This window comes from Lindgomyces ingoldianus, assembly GCF_010093535.1.
Source record: "Lindgomyces ingoldianus strain ATCC 200398 unplaced genomic scaffold BDR25scaffold_44, whole genome shotgun sequence".
NCBI classification, from domain to species: Eukaryota; Fungi; Ascomycota; class Dothideomycetes; order Pleosporales; family Lindgomycetaceae; genus Lindgomyces; species Lindgomyces ingoldianus.
This window is the reverse complement of record NW_022985205.1, coordinates 113,008-133,268: the sequence shown is the minus strand read 5'-3', so window position 1 is coordinate 133,268 and position 20,261 is coordinate 113,008.

Sequence of the window (20,261 nt, the reverse complement as noted above, 5' to 3'; positions counted from 1 at the left end):
TACATCACTAGAAAAGACAACACTAGAGTAGACATTCTTAGCTATTATAAATAAGATATAGAAAATTTAAAAGCAGCTTAAACTAATAACTAGCTAAAAGTCTTACTTAGACTATACTAACTTTACTTCTAAATTAATAAGAAATTAGCCTAGTACTATATTACTTAAATAATAACTTAAGTAACTTTACTAAATATTATAAAAACACTAGACTAGGTTATGTCTCTAAATTTTTTAAAATTAATTTATGTATTACTTTAAAAGAATTAAGTCTTTTTTATGTAAAAGTAAAAGCTTTTACTTTACTATTATTAGATAGGAAACAGACTACTTTTTTATGCTAACTATTTATGTGTTTTAGCAGACTTACTGCTATGTACCTAACTTATCTAAAAAGTCTATAACTAAGTATCTTTAGCACACCTTAGTGCTACTAAGACTTATTAGTTACTGTCCTAAAAGTACTACTAAAAGAGTATAAAGGCTACTTATAAATAATATATATAGAATTACCTTCTTTATTATAAAGCTTATTTAAAATAAACTTAAACTCTAGAGTTTATTTACTTTTTTTAATTTCTAATTAACTAATGCAGCACTTATGTATTAACATTAAGAATTTTTTTTAAAATAAGTTTTGTTATAACTAGATTATAGTTATAATTAATTACATGTTTAAACAAGCTATTTTTACTTATTATAAAAAATAAATAGCTAAATAAAGATTATAAATAAGTATATTAATTAAAAACTAAGGCCTTTTATATTTTTTAACTAAGATAACTAAAGTTCCTTACTACCTTTAATTAATTAGGCTTAGATAACTTTACTTTATAAAATAATTAAAATGTTTTTATATTAAGTCTTATATAGCTCTAAACTATATTAAAGCTAGAACTAGAAACATTCTACAGAACCTATTACAGCTATAGATAAGTTAAATTATAAAGATGCTCTAGCATTAGCAACTTGTATACACGCAGCCTAGAAGTTAGCTAAGACCTATATAAAAAAGGCCTAAAATTAGATGTAAACTGTAGTTAACTGCTACTACTAGCTAGTTAACTAAGAGGTTAGTAACATAGTCTACCTAGACACTAAAAGTTAGCTGTTTAAAGACCTAGCTAAAAACTATTTAAGTAATAAAAAGGCTTCTTTAAAGTACTTAAATAAGTTAGAAACTTATACTACCTAAAGCTACTTTTAAGGTTAAAAATACATAATGTCTTTGCACTAAATATACTTTATAAAGACTCCTAGAATCTACTTCTAAAACAAGAACCTCTAAAACTCTGTAGAAGTACTATTAATAATATAAAGAAGTAGAAAGTAAAGAAAATACTTACTAGTAAGCTTTACTAAAAAAACACTTAAGTACTAAGTAAAATAAGTAAGACATAACTTTAATCTAGTCTAGTATAAGGCTTTTAAATTTTATAAGTGCTTTTTATAAACTAAAGGCCTTTTATAATAAGCATTTAAAGTAGCTAGGACTTTTAAAGGCCTTACATAAGTAGATTAAGGCTTTTAAAGCTAGTGTAGAAGGCATAAATTACTTAGTAGATAATAAAGTATAAAAGTAAAAAGTTAATTTATAGTTATACATAATAGTATTATAACTTTACAGATATTACACTAGGGAGGTCTAACAGCAAGCTGTTAGACACCTCTAGACTTTTCTCTTTCTTCTTCTTTGCTTTTCTTTCTTTTCTCCCTCCCTTCTAGACCTTTTTTAAACCCCCTCTGCCTTATATTTAGCTGCCTAAGAGCGCTATAATGTTTACTTAAAGGTTAGACACTAGAGCTTTTAGAGCTAAAATTTAACAGAGCAGCTTAGTATTTTAGTAGAATAAGGCTACTTAGACACTAGCTGTAGGAAGACTAGCTTTCTAACTCTTTATAACCTACACTACTTACGCTAGGTTCTAAGTAAACTTTAAAATAGCCTTAAAAGCCTCTTTTTTATTCTTTTTACTCTCTATGTTTTAGGCTGCTGCCTATAGCTTAAAATAGACTAGAATTTTTTTTATAATATAAAAAAACTTACACACGCGTTAGTAAACTAGACCTTAGTAGTATTAAACTATATTTATATAAAGTAATATTTACATTTTTTTAATTTAAAAAACTAATAAGAGAACTTAACTTAAAAGCTATAAGTAAAAGCATAGGTAGCTTAAAAGCAGATAACTTAAAACGCCTCTAAAGAGGCTGTATAAAAGGGATAGAGCAGCATAGTATTTTTCTTTAATACTATAATTAGTTAGCAGACTAAGCTATAAGATGTTAGGTGTATAATAATACCTACATAGTAGAAATTTAGATAATAGCTAAAAAAAAACTAACAACATTAACTAAACTATATAAGTAAGGTAAGTAAACACTTATTACTATAAATAATAAATTTGCTATATTAATAATAACTACACTACTAGTTACTACTAAATAAAAATATTATACTAAAGGCATTATATTAGTATTAAGTTTTTAGTTTATTTCTTAGTAACAAGAAATTTTAGTTAGATAGTTGTACTTATTATATTTTATCTAAATTAGTTCTAAAGTAGTTCTAAATACTTTCTAAACACTATAGATAGGGACTATAAGTGTTGAATGGGCTCCATGCTAGCTATGCAAAGCAAAGAGGTTTGCACGGTGTACACATCGCGCGGGGAGGGGGTTGCAGGTAACTGGTGTTAATTCTCCTTCTTCTAATTCTATGCAAAGGAAAGGGGTATTTATCTGTCTGTTTGTACAACTGTAACACAAGACTATAACACATAACGCTTAACTGTGTATCTAAATACTACTATTTAGACACTAGTAACTTATTCTTTTCTCTTTACATAGACCTTACCTAGTCTGCTCTACTTATACTTATAATATAATGCTTTATTTATTATTTTATATAAGCCTAAGTGTCTGTACGCAGCAGCAGCGTCACGGTCTGGATACGAGCGATCGCGCACAAGCAGGATCACGTATCTATGTCACATGATGCTTGTGCGCGAACCTCTGTGCGCGAACATCTAGATATCCCCCTTTTTCTTTATACAGAGAAAAGATAAGAGCAATAGAACTAGAAACATATTACCCTTACCTTACTTACCTTATATGCTGTGCACACTGTACACTACTCTTACTTTTACTACTTAAGTGCTTATACAATAAGCAGCTAGCTATTAGAGCCTATTTAACACTAATTAGTAGTTAATTTAATTAACTATAAATTAGTAAAAGTAATAATAAAGTACTTATGCTTTATAAGGTACTTTATTTTATTACTTATTTCTTAGAAAAAGTAATAATAGAGCACCTACACCTTATAAAGTACTTTGTTTAGTTACTTATCTCTTAGAATAGCAGATTAATCCTTTACATTATATAGTAAGCTCTGCTACTATATAAAGTAAAAAAGAGATAGTGTAAGACACATACTAAAGCTATTAAAGCTGCACAACTTAGCAGCTAGATAATAGCATATTAATCCTTTACATTATACAGCAAGCTCTGCTACTATACAAAGTAAGAAGCAGATAGTGTAAAGCGCACACTAAAGCTATTAAAGCTGCATAACTTAGCAGCTAGATAACAGCAGTACCTGTGTAATCTACTGCATAAGCAATTAACTCTACGCCTTATAAAGCACTTTATTTTATTACTTATCTCTTAAAAAAAGTAATAATAAAGTACTTATACTTTATAAAGTACTTTATTTAGTTACTTATCTCTTAGAATAGTAGATTAATCTTTTACATTATATAGCAAGCTCTGCTACTATATAAAGTAAAAAGAAGATAGTGTAAGGCGCATACTAAAGCTATTAAAGCTGCATAACCTAGCAGCTAGATAACAGCAGTACCTGCGCAATTTACTAGAAAAGTAATTAACTATACTATTATAATAAAATCTTACTAGCAACTAATAACACTATGTAATAATAAAAAGAATAAGGAATAATTCTTATTATATAAATAACTTATAAAGAATATAAAGATATTAAAGGTAACACTATAAAATAAAACTAGCCTAGAGTACTAGAATAATAAGATTAACATGTTAGAAGCTTTAATAAGCTTATAGACTTAATTATATATAAGTTATATAATTACTAATTTATATATAACAACTTAAAAGGGCGCTACTTTTCTAAGTTTATATATAAAGAATTTTAAAAAATAAATACTATAAAACTTCTTAGCACTTAGCTGCGTGTTTAAAAGAAAGCTTATATAAGTGCTAGAAAATAAAGAAATTACACTATAGCTAAGCACTAAAGGTACCTAAGCCTAGAAGCTATATAATATAGCATAAAAAAAAGTAATTGCACTAAAAAAGCTTTATATATAAGCTTTATTACTATATAAGGCTTTACATAGAAGCAGACTAAACATAATGCTGCTATTAACACTAAATATACTAGCATTACCTGCTTTTACACCTTAGCTAGCACTACACTAATTACTGTACAAACAATACATGCTACCCTACCTAACGCCTGCTCCACACCCTTAATTGTACACACCACCGCCTGCAGTAATGTATGCACTACTAATACCACCTGCATAATCTATACTACATTATAACCTGTATAAACTTCTACTCTAGAGGGAAACTACTAAAGAAAAACTTTTAGTAGATAAAATTATATAATTTTAAAAAGCATAAAAAAAATAATAACTATATAAGTTAACTATATAATATCTTTATAAATAAAATAAAGATTTTTATTAATCTATGTTAATAGCTAAATATTTAAAAAACTTAGTACATAGACATCTTTCTAGATATTCTAAAAAGTTAGGTAAATATGCACTATATGCACAACATAGGCTCTAGACATAACTAGAAGCATTTATATAACACTTTAAGCATTATAATAAAAAATTTTGTGTAAAAAGAAGAGAAAAAACTATAAAAAGTAAAGTTTTACATAAAAAGTAAAACTATTTTAGTAAAAAAGCAGCTTATTAAGTTTACTAGTAAAAAAATTAAACTTATGCATAACATAGTAGTTTTTACTTAAAAGAGATAAGTAAGCTACTTTTATATAATTAACCTAAAAGACAAGGATGCTGCATAATAATATATTAAGTAATATGTAAGAGAGGTATACATTGCATTTATGTGTTAACTAAAGGCAGCATTTAACCTATTTATTACTGCATAAACTATAGACCCTTTATATAACAACATTAACACACTTAATGTATAAATCTAATAGCAGATAGATAATAGTAAGTGTAGTCTTACTTTTCTACTATTACAGCTTAATTATGCAAAGCTATTTATTTTTATAAATAAATTATTTACTAATAATAAAGACCTTAGCTTACAGCTAAAATTTTTAATTATATTAAATAATAAAGACTATATAAAGTAAAGTAACTACTTTAAAATACTAGGCAACATTATACACTAGAATTCTACTAAGTGTAAAAAAGTAACTAGAAGTGTCCTTACTAGTAAACTATATAAAATAGTTAAAAAGTTTAATAATGTAATTACTTTTAGTAACATACTTTATAGGCGAGTTGCTTACACACATGAGTTGCTTACTTTTGCTAAGACCCTACTAAACTACTCTTCCTACACTAATGCATTCCCCACAACACTACTTAGACGCGCTAAAAGAATGTTAGATACAGCTTACACTCTAAGCTTTTAAATAAGACATAAAACTTTTAAAAAAATGTGCTATAGCTATATACAAAGTTCTATAAAAGATAATAAATAACTATAGCGCTAGACAACCTTTACAAGCTAATTCTACAGCTAAATTATAAAGGCTAGGCAATAAAAAGAAGCAAGTAATTATTAAGACTATACTTAAGCTATATGCGTAAGGAATTTCCCCTTAGATAGCATTTATAGCTAATATAGCTAATTCTTTACGCGCTAAGCGTAATCTAGGCTATGTTTACATAAACTAGCCTAGTACGTTTGTGAAGCGTTATTTAGAGCTTAAAGTAACATTTAAGCGTAAGTACAACTATAAAAGAGCCCTCTATAAGAGTCCTAGAGTAATTTAGGGCAGGTTTAGCCTTATAGAGAATATTAAAGCTAAGTATAGCATCTAGGATAATAACACGTACAACTTTAGTAAGATAGGGTTTATAATTAGCTAGATATCTTTTAACTATACTTGCGCTTAAAACTTTACTTTAAGCTCTAAATAACGCTTTACAAACATACTAGGCTAGTTTATGTAAACATAGCCTAGATTATGCTTAGCGTGTAAAGAATTAGCTATATTAGCTATAAATGCTATCTAAGGGGAAATTTCTTGCGCATATAGCTTAAGTATAGTCTTAACAATCACCTGCTTCTTTTTATTACCTAGCATTTATAATTTAGCTGTAGAATTAGCTTGTAAAGGTTATCTAGCGCTGTAGTTATTTATTGTTTTTTATAAAACTTTACACATAGCTACAGCACATTTTTTTAAGAGTTTTATGTTTTATTTAAAAGCTTAAAGCGTAAGCTGTATCTAACATTCTTTTAGCACGTCTAAGTAGTGTTGTAGGGAATGCATTAGTGTAGAAAGGGTGGTTTAGTAGGGTCTTAGTAAAAGTAAGCAACTTAGGTGTGTGAGCAACTTGCCTATAAAGTACGTTATAACTTTATAGCAAATTATATAAACACTTAAACTACTACTAATTCTAGTAATAATCTATATAGATTTAAGGTCTCTATATAATTACCTTATTAAGCTAGGCACTACTAGTAAAAAGTAACTTATAATTAACATTATATTACTTTATAAATTATACAAGAAAAGAGAAATTACTAAAATAAAGTAAATTAATAGTAAAAACAACTTAGTAAATATATATATAAAGAAAACACTAAACTAGGCTTTTTAATTATTAGTTCTAACTAACTGCCTCTCTGTCTAGATAGAAGCATCTATAGACTAGCTAGATACTGTGCGCAAAGATGCTCTAGACTAACTAAACTAATAACACTTTTATATAAGGCCTATTTTTTTTATTTTTTTTATTATACGCACTTATTTTTCTTATTATAAGATTAGAAGAGAAGAATATGTAAAAAAACAGTTTATTTATCTAGTATACAGAAAAAGAAAAAGCTACCACCCCTTACATATAGTAGTTACAATGCAGACCACAGCTCTGCTATATGTATAAGGTGTAGGCATTAGCCTAGAAGTTAGCTAACATATAACACTTAATAAAAAAAAAGCACTAGTAGTGCTACTATTGTAACGGCGCAGGCAAGACAATGGGTCCGAATGCGGTATGAATCCACTCAGAGGCATATGGGAGTGCGTGGGGACTCAGAGACCTAGGAATACTAATGACACCTATAGGCCTTGTACGTAGGATATCAGAAAACTACTGAGCTAGCTACAGGGGCAAGGTGCGACTAAATACATAAGGGAATAAGAGTAACAGCAGAGGGCTGGGCAGAGTTGAGTTAGGGTCGAGCCAGGGTCGGAGCTGATACGGAGACCCTTCGGATAGGTTCTGGGCGACCTGAGATGGAACAATTTATGAGAATTGTTACACTACCCCCCCCTCTGTAGACTGATAGTCCCTATTAGTAGTAGTTATAGTACAAAGTATTGCTGTCATGTCCTCTGCATCCTTGAAACGAAACTGGTCTAATTTAGCTAGGTGTCCTTGCTAAGTATTCCTTCGCACTGCCAGCAGTGTGTTACAATCCTTACTCCGGTGAAATGGTGTTTTCGGGAGTACGTCGGCCTATATTAGTATGTTAGCGGAAAGGGAAGGACTTAGCTTAATCAAGTGTACAGTTTGTCGCGCAGAGTATAGGTTGGGAGAAGGTAAGGTAGGCAGGCTTGTGGTTTAACCCAGCAGCTATATAGGGACCTAGTAAACCTAATCTATAAGGATAAGAATAGAGGTATATATAGCGCAAGATATATAAGGCAGTAGTGTCCTCTTTAGAAAGGTATTACGGCTTCTTAGTCTATTAGATAGGAGGTGTAGTAAATAGACTTAATAGTAATTACAGCTTTCTAACTATAGTTATAAGCAAAACTATATACATAAGGTTTACATGCATTTGCATGCGTTACAGGTGTTGCATGCATTGCCTACAACTACCTGCAATACCTGCATTACCTGCAATGCTCTAGTCCTTATTAGACAGTGCACTCTGCAAGGCTTTTGTCTAAAAGCTAAAGCTATTCCTTATCTATTCTGTCACGTAATTTGCTTAGCGCGGGGCTAAGCGTCTTCCATCTAACATTGTTTAGGCTGTGTAAGACAGCTAGTTAGGTTATTACAGTCTAACTATTAGCTGTAACACGCAGGCTTCCCTCCTAGTTAGCGTCCTTGCTGTTACATTTCTCTTATTACAAGTGTTAGATTTTCTTTTTAGCTAGTGCGTCTCTGTCTATAAAAGCTAGTCTAATATTAACCTTTTTTAACTATGCCTTATTAGGTTTCTTGTACTTCTGCTGTTGCCTATTGCCTTTATACTATTACTTATCTTAATCCTTTTTGTTGTACAAAAATGCGTCCTTATAGGCCTTACTAGTCCTATAGTTCCTTCTACGTGATGTCCTTATTATTAGACAAGTGTGTAAAGTGTGTGCAAAAGAGTAGTTACTATAATGCTTTTATTTCTAATACAGCTTAAGATTGCTTAGAGCGTAAAAAAAAAAAATTACTTAAAGAGCTAAAAGCAGCTAAAAAGAGAGAGTTAAGGGAAAAAAAAAAGATGTAGGAATAGGCTAAGTCTTTAAAGCGTCTTTAGCCTTTTATAGCTTAGTAGAAATAAGTTTAAAAATAGTTAAAAGTTCTAGCAAATTAAAAAGTAAAGTATCTAAAAAAAGACCTCTTATTACTAAATAAGCTTAAAGTGTTAGAGGCAAAAGCAGCTAGTCTTCCTCCTCCTTAACCTATGTTAAAGGGTTGCAGGCCTTCTATATTATAGCTAGCTAATGCTGCTGCAGTTTTAACTAATAATAGTGTTTTCTAGTCTAGAGAGCTTTCTCTAGGGTAGTTTTATTTAGAAGGGATTTTAGGTATTTATAAAAGGCCTAAGAAGTGTTTAATAAGCTCTTAATAAGTTTCTAAGTGTTTTTACTAGTAAGTGTCACGATTGTGCACGAGTAAGGTTATAGAGCTTTACAGAGGTCTAGTTTAATTACTACGTGAGGTATTATAGTAGGTACAAGACGTTGTGTGAGGAATAGGAAGGTTTAGAAGAAAATTAGTAATTAAATACTTAGCTTAAAAGTCTAAGCGCTTTAAGTATAAATTAAGCTTATTTTAGGTTTAGTTAGTGTTAAGGCAGTTTATGCTTAAGTTTATGTCTATGTTATATTATGTTTATGTTAGACGTGCACTAATAATACTCTAGTACACGTCTAATATAGTTATGTCTAGGATCTAGGGAGGATACTGTGACAGTACCCCCCCCCTTATTAGGAAGGAAATCCTTTACATTAGTAGTTCTAGCATTAGATTGTCTTTATTAGGGTACAGGTTTAGTTTAAATAGGTATTAGGCGTAGAATTAAGTTACTGTAGAGTTCTTTTATAGAGCTTTTGCAGGTTCCTACAACAGTTTGTTATATCTAGTCTATTTTATAAGGTATTTATAGATACATTTTTTCTTATTAAACTAGATCTATTTAATGTCTTCTATAATGTATTCTAGTTTATTATTTATAATAATAAGTTTAAGTAGCAGGTTTAGCTGTCTAAGTAGATAGTTAGATTTAGAGGCTGCTTAGCGCAGCAATAATACGTGGAACACAGGGTGTATCTTTATGCTGTTAGGTAGGATTAATTAGTAAGCATACAATAAGACTATATAAGCTACTATAAAAAGGCTAAGGTTCTTCTAATTAAGTTTCTTTAATTATTAGTTTATTTAAATATTTCTAGCGTCTAGCTAGACCTTCTTGCTAGCTGCATACGCAGGGGCAGGGGTTTAGAATTAGTTTATGTACTCTTGTTAAAAAGCTTAAGCCTATGTAAGCTTTTTATAAACATATTTAGATATATTTTAGATCTTATTAATAAGTCTATTTACATTTATTACTTATATAAATTAATAAGTTAGTTAGGGAGTATTAAAAAGTAGTTTAAATCCTATTTAAAGGTAGTATCTATAGTTTGCTAAGAACAAGGATACTTATGTTAATTTAGATGTTGTGTTATTAGCTTTAAACTATGCTGTAGCTAACTATTTTACCTAGTTATCTTACTAGTAGTTTATATACACTTATAGAACTTATTTTATTACAGCATTTATGTTCTTAGTCTAGCTGTTAGTCTCTAGGTAAAAAGCTGTAGATAGATAGAGGATAATTTAGAGCTATTTATAGAGTTTGTTCTAGAAGGCTAAGACAAACTGCGTACCTCTGTCTAATATAATTATGTTAGGCAGGCTATAGTAAACTTATACGTATTAGTAGAATAACTAGGCTATATTAGAGGCAGTTATAGAGAAACATAGTATTAAGTGTTAATACTTAGTTAAGTAATTAACAACTACTATAATATTTATATACCCTTTAGATAAAGGTAAGTTTATAATAAAATTAATTAATATGTCTTTCTAAGCTTATTTAAAGATTAGGAGTAGTTTAAGTAGGCTATTATACCTTTTTTAAGAGGCTTTTACTTTACAGCAAGTATAGCAACATAATATGTATTAGCGTATAGTATAGAACATGCAGAGCCAGTAGTACTCTCTCTGTAGTAGGTTAAGAGTCTTTCCTCTGCCTAGGTGTTCTCTAATAGGCAAGTTGTGTATAATTTAGAGTAGTTTAATTCTTAGTTTATTAGAATTAAGGATTATAAGTTAGTTACAGTAATACAGCTTACTATTTTAGTTTTTATAGTTAGCTAGTGTTACCTTCTTTAACTAACTAGCGCTGTTTTAGAGCAGGTCTAAAGTTTCTTAGATAAATTTATTATTTAGATACTTATTAGTAATAATTTAATTAATTATTTAATCTATTTTATTTAAGTTAAGGTCTAAAAATAGCTTAGGTTAAAGTAAAGTTTAGTATTAAACCTTTTACACTTCTTCCTAAGCAGAGATGTTTTAAGATTACTTTATAAAGGCATCTAGTTTTCTTTTGTCTTAACTAGGATAATAAGTAATCTTAAAATTAAAACAGAATAGGTATTTAAACTAACAAGCTTATTAGTAGCTAAGTTATTTTATAGTTGCAAAGTACTATAAGTTCTTATAGTTAAATAGAACCTGTATTAAATGCGCTGCACCTTCTAGTTTAGGTTACTATTATTTAAAGTAGTGTACTATAGCAAGTAATTTCTTATTATAGATCTTATAATTACCTTCTGCAGGACTTATTCTTTTTAAGAAATATGCAATAGGCCTAATAGTCCTATCTAGCTTAGTCTAGAAGAGAACTCCTACTACTACATAGTCTAAAGCATTAGCTTTTACAAGTATTAGTAGTTTAAAGTTAAAGTAGTAGAGTATTAAGGCTTTAGTAAAGGCTTTTTTTAGCTAGTTAAAGAACTATTAGTAATTTAAGTTAAAGTTAAATTAAATTTTTTTCTTAGTAAGTGCAATTATAAAGCTTACTTACTATAAAAAGTTGTTAATAAATTATTAGTAAAAGTTAGTAAATTTTATAAAGGCTTAAACATTTTTTATATTCTTTAGGTATTACTAATCTAGCACAGTTTAAACCTTAACAAGGTCTATTTAGATGCTATCTATAGAGATTACATATCCTAAATACATAACTTTTAATTAGTAGAACTTGCATTTATCTATGTTAAGTTATAGACCTGCTTCTTCTATAGCCTTTAGCACTAGGCGTACATGCTGTTTATGCTCTAAAAGGCTATTACTATAGATTAGAATGTTGTTAATATACATAGTGCAGAACACATCTAGGTAGGGTTAAAGCAAGTTATTTATAAAATGTTAAAAAGTACTAGGCGCGTTAGCTAAGCTAAAGGGCATTACTAGGTACTTAAATAGTCTATATTAAGTCTAAAACACTATTAGCTACTTATTACCCTTTACTATTCTTAGCTTATTAAAGGCAGCAATAATATCTAACTTTATAAAATACTTTACTTTACTTAGTTAGCTTAGGGTTTCCTATAAAAAAAGAATTAAGTATTAGTTTTTAATAGTAATAGTGTTTAGTCCTTAGTAGTTAATGTAGAATTAAAGCCTACCCCTAAGTTTTTTTATAAATAGTATAGGTAACACTACTAGTAAAAAGCTAGCTTAAATAAACCCTTTTTTTAAGTTTTTATTAAAGTATTTTTAGAGCACTTTTAATTTATTTAGTAACATCTTATATAGTAGCCTATAACTAGGTTGTTTACTAGGCTTAAAGGTTATCTAGTAATTATACAAACATTATATTAAAAGCTTATTAGACTTGTCTTAGAAAAAAACATGCAACAAGTTATAGTAGTTTTAAGAAACTATTATTCTTAAGTTAGTGTGTTTTTAAGAAGCTAGAGCTTAGTCTATATTAGAAATTATAACTGCGTAGATTTTATAATCTAGTTATTAAGCTAGGGTTATAAATAGGGCAGGTCTTATGTAGCAGATGTCTATCTACTGTTTAAGTCCTAGTTTGTGTTTAAATTAAGTAGGTAAAAATTCTTTAAAAGCTTTCTTTTTTTTAAGTTTAAGTAGTTATTAAATTATTTTACATAGCTTATCTTAGTAAAAGGCCTAGCTTATTAGCCTTACTTAGGTAGTTTTTCTTTAGGTTATTAAAAAGTAGGTCTAGAGACCTTCTATATTAAGTGCTACTTAGGTGTTGTTTAGGTGTAAGCGTAAGCATACATTTTAGCATTAGAAAGAGTTAAAGTTTAAGACTTACTTTTAGTAATTAAAAGCAACTTTATGCTAATACAGCTATAGTTGTTCTAGAATTAGGTTATAACATCTTATGTTTATTACATAGAGCTTAATCTGCTCCTTATTGTGTTAGTAGGTAATTATAACAGTTATAGTATAGAAGATAAAACCTTTTTTAAGTTGTTTTTTATTAAATCTAGTTAGGTAAATTATTTAGGTAAGTAGTGTTAATTAAAGATTTAGTTTACGCGCTAGTTCTCTATTAATATAACCTATGCTGTTTACTTCTAAGTTAATAAGAGCTTATATTAAAGCTAATATAGTTTTTTATTATAAATATATAAGAATATTAACTTAGTACTTCTAGTTATTAGTAAAAGACTTAGCCTATAAGTTAGCAAAGATCTAGTGTTAAATTAGTCCTAAAGGGCAACTTAGCCCTAGGACAAGCCTTTTTATAGGCTTTTACTGCTATAGCTGTAGCTACATTAAGAGTAGTAAAAAGGATTAGAGCTTAAATATAAGTTAAAGCCCTTACAGAAATAAGATTAAAATAGTAAAAATTTTTAATAAGTGCTAGCAGCGCTACTTGCGCAGACTTAAGGAAGAGAAATAAAGTAGTTTTAGAAGATATAACTATACTTACTATACTTAAAGCATTAACTTTTTTTTTTTATAATTTTTACGCTTTTTAGAACTAACTAGAGCATAATTTAAATTAATTTCTATTATATTAGGGTCCTTATTTGCAACTGCGCTAGTTTAGGGGCGTATTAGGGCTTGTACAGGGAGGAACCTTATGTTATTATTATAGGTAGCAATTAAGTTCGCATACGTGTTAAGGTTATTTAGAAGGGGTTCTTCTACTATAGCGCGTTATAGTTTAGTTAAGAGGGAGTTATATAAGGCTGTAATTAGACCTATCTTATTTAAGCCTATATTAAATGTAAGTTAGCAGAACTTAGTAAAGTGTAAAGTAAAGCTTTTTCTTTTTTATTATAAAGTGTTTAGGCAACTTAAGGCTGTTAACTTTTTATTTAGGTCTCTATAAGTTACTTATAGAAATGCTATAAATTAATCTAAGTTAATAATATTTTTATCTATTAGTAAGTTAATTAAGGCTGTTATATTATAGTTAAGTTAAGAGTAAGTGTATAGTAACTAAAAGTGTTTAGAAAGGAATTAGTCTATATTTCCTTTAAGTTTGTATTAGAGCTTATGTAAGAAGGAAGGTAGGTCTTTCTATTTTCTATTAAATAGCAGGGGATTAAAGAGTTAGTTAGATTTTATTACTAGGTTAGAAAGGTTACAAGTTATAAGCAGCGTTAGGTAAAAAAAAGTTAAGCTATCTCTAGACTTCTAGGTAAGCTTTAAGGCTAGTAAGTTCTTAGTTCCTACTACTATAATAAAAGTTAAGGCAGAAATAGACTACTTAATAACATAAAGCTGTTCTTTAAAGTCCTTTTAAAAAGCTTTAAAGCTTATAATGTAGCAGCTTTTCTATAAAGTAAGCGCTTTTTAAAAGGCTTTTTAGCTTACTCTAATAGCTTAGAGTTGTACAAGTACTAAGCTTATTAGATTAAATTTAGAGGCTATTCTTAGCTAAAGTTTTAACATAATGTAATGTTATAATTATGCATAAGTAAAGTTATAGAGCTTTATAAAGGTCTAGTTTAATTACTACATAAGGTATTATAGTAAGTACAAGACATTGTGTAAAGAATAAAAAGGTTTAGAAAAAAATTAGTAATTAAATACTTAGCTTAAAAGTCTAAGCGCTTTAGGTATAAATTAAGCTTGTTCTAAGTTTAGTTAGTGTTAAGGCAGTTTATGCTTAAGTTTATGTCTGTGTTGTGTTGTGTTTGTGTTAGACGTGCACTAATAATACTCTAGTACGCGTCTAATACAGTTATGTCTGGGATCCGGGGAGGATACCGTGACAGTAAGCTATTTTTTCTACTTTACTAAATATTTACTTTCTTTATAGTTTAGAATTCTTTTTACTTTATATTCTTTTTTCTCCTCTTTCTATCTAGTAGTTGTAAGTAGAATGCTTTTAGGCGTAAGTTTAAGTTTAAAGACATAGAACTAAGAGTGTATTTACATTTCCTTTAGTAGCTTAAGTTTGCAAATGCTAGAGCGTGTTTATATAACTTAGTATAGTTCTATGCGTTTCTTAGCTAACTTCCTAGCAAGTCTTAGTGTTTTAAAGTTCTTTATATCTAGATACACATAATTATTTAGGTGTATTTCTAGTGCAGGTTCTTTTTTTTAGTTTACTACTTTTTCTATAGCTTCTTAGGCTAATTAGGCTTTTTTAGTAAGTTTCTAATGTAATTCTAGAAGTTTAGTAGTGCAATCTATAGCTTTTAGGGAGTTAGTTAGTTGTAAGCTATAGAGCTTGTATTGCAAGGGGTATCTAAAATTAGCTTTATATAGGGTTTCTTTAGTTATAGTTAATTCTAAAGTATTAATAATAAATTATGCTATTAGTAGCTATTTTACCTAATCTATTTATTTATATAAGATATATTTCTGTAGAAATTTTTTAACCTCTATGTTTACTCTTTCTGTTTATCTATCTGTTTACAGGTAATAAGCAGTTAAGAGTTTATAACTAATTCTAAGATGCTTAATAGAGGCTGTCTAGAACTTACTAGTAAATAGTTTATTATAATTAAAGATAATAACCTTAGAGTAGCTATAAGTAGCAAAGACATTTTTTTCTAGTTTAAACATAAATTCTTTTACTATAATGCTTTTTTTTAATAGCTATAGATAAATAAACTTAGTAATTTTGTCTATAACTTAAGTAATTATGTTGCAGAGTCTTTCTATTCTAGGCTTATATAAAAGTAGTAGCCTAGTTATAAAGTCTATAGTTATTATTATCTATAGTTAGCTAGGCGCTATTATAGGCTAAAGTAATCTATAGAGCTTGTGTTGTTATAAGTTATTTTTATTACAGGTATTACATTTCTTTAGGACTTTAGTGCACAGATGTTTTAATTAGGGTACCTTTTAGAGTATAACAGTCTTAATTTTCTTCTGTAGTAATCTAATTTCTAGGTGTCTAAACATAAGGGCTTTATAATATTCTTTTATTAGATTTTTTTATCTTTGTTTAACTATTATAAAGGAACATAGTAGTTTCTCTTAGTTTAGTTCTTTATTAACTAGTCTTTCTAAAGTTTCTCTAAAAATTATAAATTCTTTAGAGTTTTTTTTATTTTTTTTAAAGTAATTAGTGCGTCTACTTAAGGCATCTACTTATTAGTTGCTGCTTTTAGCTACATGTTTAATAATAAAATTAAACTAAGCAAGTTCTATAGCCTATTATACATACATTAGCAAGAGTTTTTTAGTAGTAAGGAAAGTAATAAGATTTACATAGTTAGTGTAGATTATAAATTATTAGCTAAGGCTTTAAAGCTTAACTTCTTAATTTTTATAAGTGTTAACTATAGCTTTTAGTTCTTTATTAAGAATAGTGTATTTTTGTTTTAGTAGCACAAATTTTGCTAAGTAGTAGGCTACTAGATGCTATTAACTATTTTCTTGTTTCTAGGAAAGTGCTGCTTCTTTAGCCTATTAAGAAGTGTCTATGTGCACTTTTATTTTTAGCGTAGGGTTGTACATTCTAAAGATAGAGTAGCTTATTATTATTTATTTTAGTTCTTAAAAGGCTTCTTTTATTTCTAGCGTCTATTAGAATTTCTAAGTTGCTTGTTCCTTTAAGGTAGTGTTAGTAAGAGAGAGCGCTATTTTAGAGTAGTCTTTAATTATTCTTTATACATATCCTGTAAGGCCTAGAAATCCTTTAATTTCTGTTATAGTTATTAGTGTTAGCTAGTTAAGTACTTTATCTACTTTAGTAAGGTCTATTTTTATCTTCTTTTTATTAATAATAAACCTTAAATATTTAGTTTTTTATATGTTAAATTTGCATTTTTTTAGTTGTAGGTAGAGTTTATATTGTTAAAGTTAGTTAAGTATAAGTTTTACCTTTAATATGTAGTCTACTTAGTTGTTTTTAGTGTATATTAGAACATTATCTAGGTATATAAGTACAAATATGTCTAAGTAGGGGTTAAGTGCAGAGTTAATAACCTGTTAAAAGGTTGCTAGAGCATTAGTTAGTCTAAATAGCATAACAAGGAGTTTATATAGTCCTTTTAGGGTCTAAAAAGCTGTTATCTACTTATGTCCTTTCTTAATCCTTATTTTGTTAAACTTATTCTAGATGTTAAACTTTATAAAGTGCTTAGTTCCTTTAAGCTAGTTTATAATGTTCTAAATAATTAGTAAAGAATACTAATCTTTTATAGTGTTATTATTTAGAGTTTAGTAGTCTTAACATACTCTTACTTTACTATTTTTTTTTTTGCAAAAACTACTGCTAATGCTACTAGACTGTTGCTTTCTCTTATGTGTCTTTAAGCTAGCATTCTGTCTATGTATTCTTATAAGGCGTCTTTTTAAGCTTTTGTTAGGGGCTGTAGTTTGTAGGTTTTTAGTTATAGGTTTAGTTTAAAGTTAATAGTGTGGTCTTAGGGTTAGTGTAGTGGCAGTTCTCTTAGATCTTCTAGGGTTTTAAACATGTCTTTATAATTTTAGTATTCTTCTAGTAGTTTAGTTGTTTTATAAGTTATTTAATAAATTTTAACTTAATTAAAGTTTCTTTCTTTCTTAAATTTCTTAAAAGAGATTTCCTTTAGTTCTTTTTTTATTAGGCAGACAGCCTAAGCTTCTAGCTTCTAGCAAAGGAATCTCTTTAGTCCTCTGTGTTAAGGAATTTTGTCTGTATTTTTGCAAGATGCTAATTATGCTTCTTCTGTGTAAACCTAGCAGGTTAGAGACATAGTCTGCTAGTTAATTATTAGGTTATGCTTATAAAGCTAGTTATAGCCTAATATTGCTTAGTATTTGTTTTCTAGTAGTAGTATGTTAAAAAATATCTAGTTATTAATTTCTTTAGCTTTAGTAATAAGTTCTTCTGTTTTAAGTTAGATTTGTCCTATGCTATATTCTATTAATAAAGCATTAGCTAAGGATACTCTAAAGGGGTTTTTCTTTTTTTAATATAGTATGCTATTCTAGTTAACCTATTTTAAATTAATTACTGTAAACGTGCATCTACTGTCTATTAAGGCAAGTCCTGTCTATTCTTAGCCTAGGCAATGTAGAGTAATTTTAGTTGTTAGGCTCCTGCCTAGTCCTTATCCTACTGCAATAAGAATGTAGAGTTTGTAAGGTGTTTCTTTATAGTCTATTCTGTTATCTTCTTTAACAGCCTTAGCTACTTCTTTATACTCTATAATTTAGTCTAATTATAACTTATATTTTTAATGTCCTAGTATTATAGATTCTAGTACAGTACATTAGGCATTTTCTACTTTATAATAGTATAGCATCTAATTATTTTGTTAGTGTGCCCTCTACTAAAAGTAATAGAACATGCATGCTGCTTTATTGTTGCATTCTGTCTATAATTCTTGTTTGTGGTCTACGCTGTTCCTGCAATAGAGGCAGTGTGGCATTTCGCAGGTAGATGTTATGCTGGCTAGCATGTTAGTTGCGTTTTCCTGTGTTCTGTGTAGCTACTAGCCAGCCTTATGCTTAGTTAACTAGTGTTTAATGCAGTACTTATTACTGCATAGGTACTAGGTATAGAGGCATTTGTTAAGGTTGTTTTGTACTAGTATTAGTTAGACCTATGTCTATCTAGGGTATTTCTTAGTCCTTATTATTTGTAATAGGTAACTTTAGTAAGTGCATTAGAACTTATTATGTTGCTTACTTTTATAGAGAATATAGTATCTCTTGTCTTATTAAGTTTCTAAGTCCTTTTAAGTAATAGCTAACGCAGAGGGGGGTGTGTTAGCTTGTTCCTTACATAGATTTAGAGTTAGCAGTAGCGTGCATTGCTAATTAAGACCTTTTTCTTTGTTAAGAATTTTTTAAAACATTTTCTATTATTTATTTATATTTATAACTACATAATGTGTTTTAGTAATTTTTTTTAGTATGCTATAAGTTTTTATGTTATTATTAATATATACCTTATACATTAATTTCTTACAGCTTTATGTGTTGTAAGTATTGCTACATTTCTAGTAGTTACTGTAAGTAAATTAGTACCTAAGCTTCTAGGCAGAGATTCCTGTTATTAGTTGTTCTAAAGGAAACTTTTCTTTTCCTTTTTTAACATTTACAACGTATGTTGCAGCTTAGGTGTAGCCTTACTATCTCTTATAGGTAGCAGCTTGTTCTAGTGCTCTAAAGGCTTTATTACTGTCTTGTACCTTAACTTCCTAGTACTCTATTAGGTATTCTTTAGATTTGTAATTATCTCTGCATTACTAGTAGAGGTGTTTATCTAGCTAGTCTAGGATCTCTTGTCCTGTTAGGCCTTATTCTATATGCATTGCTTTTATAGTTAATCTGCTATCTTTATTCTCTAGTTGTTTAGAGTCTAGGCATTTCTAGCAAAAGTAGCCTACTTTTCTATAGTTAAGGCATGCTTTCTTTTTAAGCTATTTTTTTTATTTCTTATTTAAAGGTAGCTTTACACTTCTAGGGGTATAACTTTTTTTTTAAAGAAGCTACGCGTGTGTTTAGTGTAACTAAGGTCTATAAGCTTAGTGTTAGCTTATAGAGTTTCCTTCTTTTTCTAGAACTAGTTAGATTTTCTAGTTATCTAGCCTTTTTTTTTCTTACTATGTTATTTAGTGTGTCTTTTGTTATAGGTAAGTGCTTTTTTAACATAATCTTTAAAGTTCTTAGGTTTTCTAATATAAGTAAATTTATCCTTAATAGTTTCTAAGAGCCCTTTATAGAACATTTATTCTATAGCTTTTTTATCTGTCTATCTACAGATAGCTAGCAGTTCTCTAAAGCAGGCTGCATATTATTAGACAGAGCTGTTGCCCTGTTAGAGAGCGTTTATTTTATTAACTGCTTGTTTTTCTTTATTAACTAGCTTATAAATTATAGTTAGAGCTGCTTTAAATAAATTAATGTTATTAAAGACTTTCTGTGTTTCTAATAGTAAAAGTTTGCTATTTACTTTATAGCTTATCTAGTTATTAGCGTAAGGTTAAAACTAAATAGCAGGTAATCCTTCTAAGTATAGGCCTATTTATAAGATTATTTCTTTGTCTATTCTAAAGGCACCTTTGTTATATTACATGTAAAGGTGGCATTTAGTAAAGAAAGGTTTTAGGTCTTTAGCAGAGCTATTAAATGCTTTAGAAGGGGCTAAACATAGGGTCTTTTTAGACTTAATACTAGTTTTTTCTTAAGTAATGTTTCTAAAGTTTGCTACTTCTAGCTAGAGGGCTTAGATCTAGTAGACGTTTAAGGGCCCTTATTATGCCTGTAGCTAGAGGTGCTGTTTAAGTTGTTTAAGCTTGTTTTAGAGATAAAGTATTTGCTAGTTTTATGCTT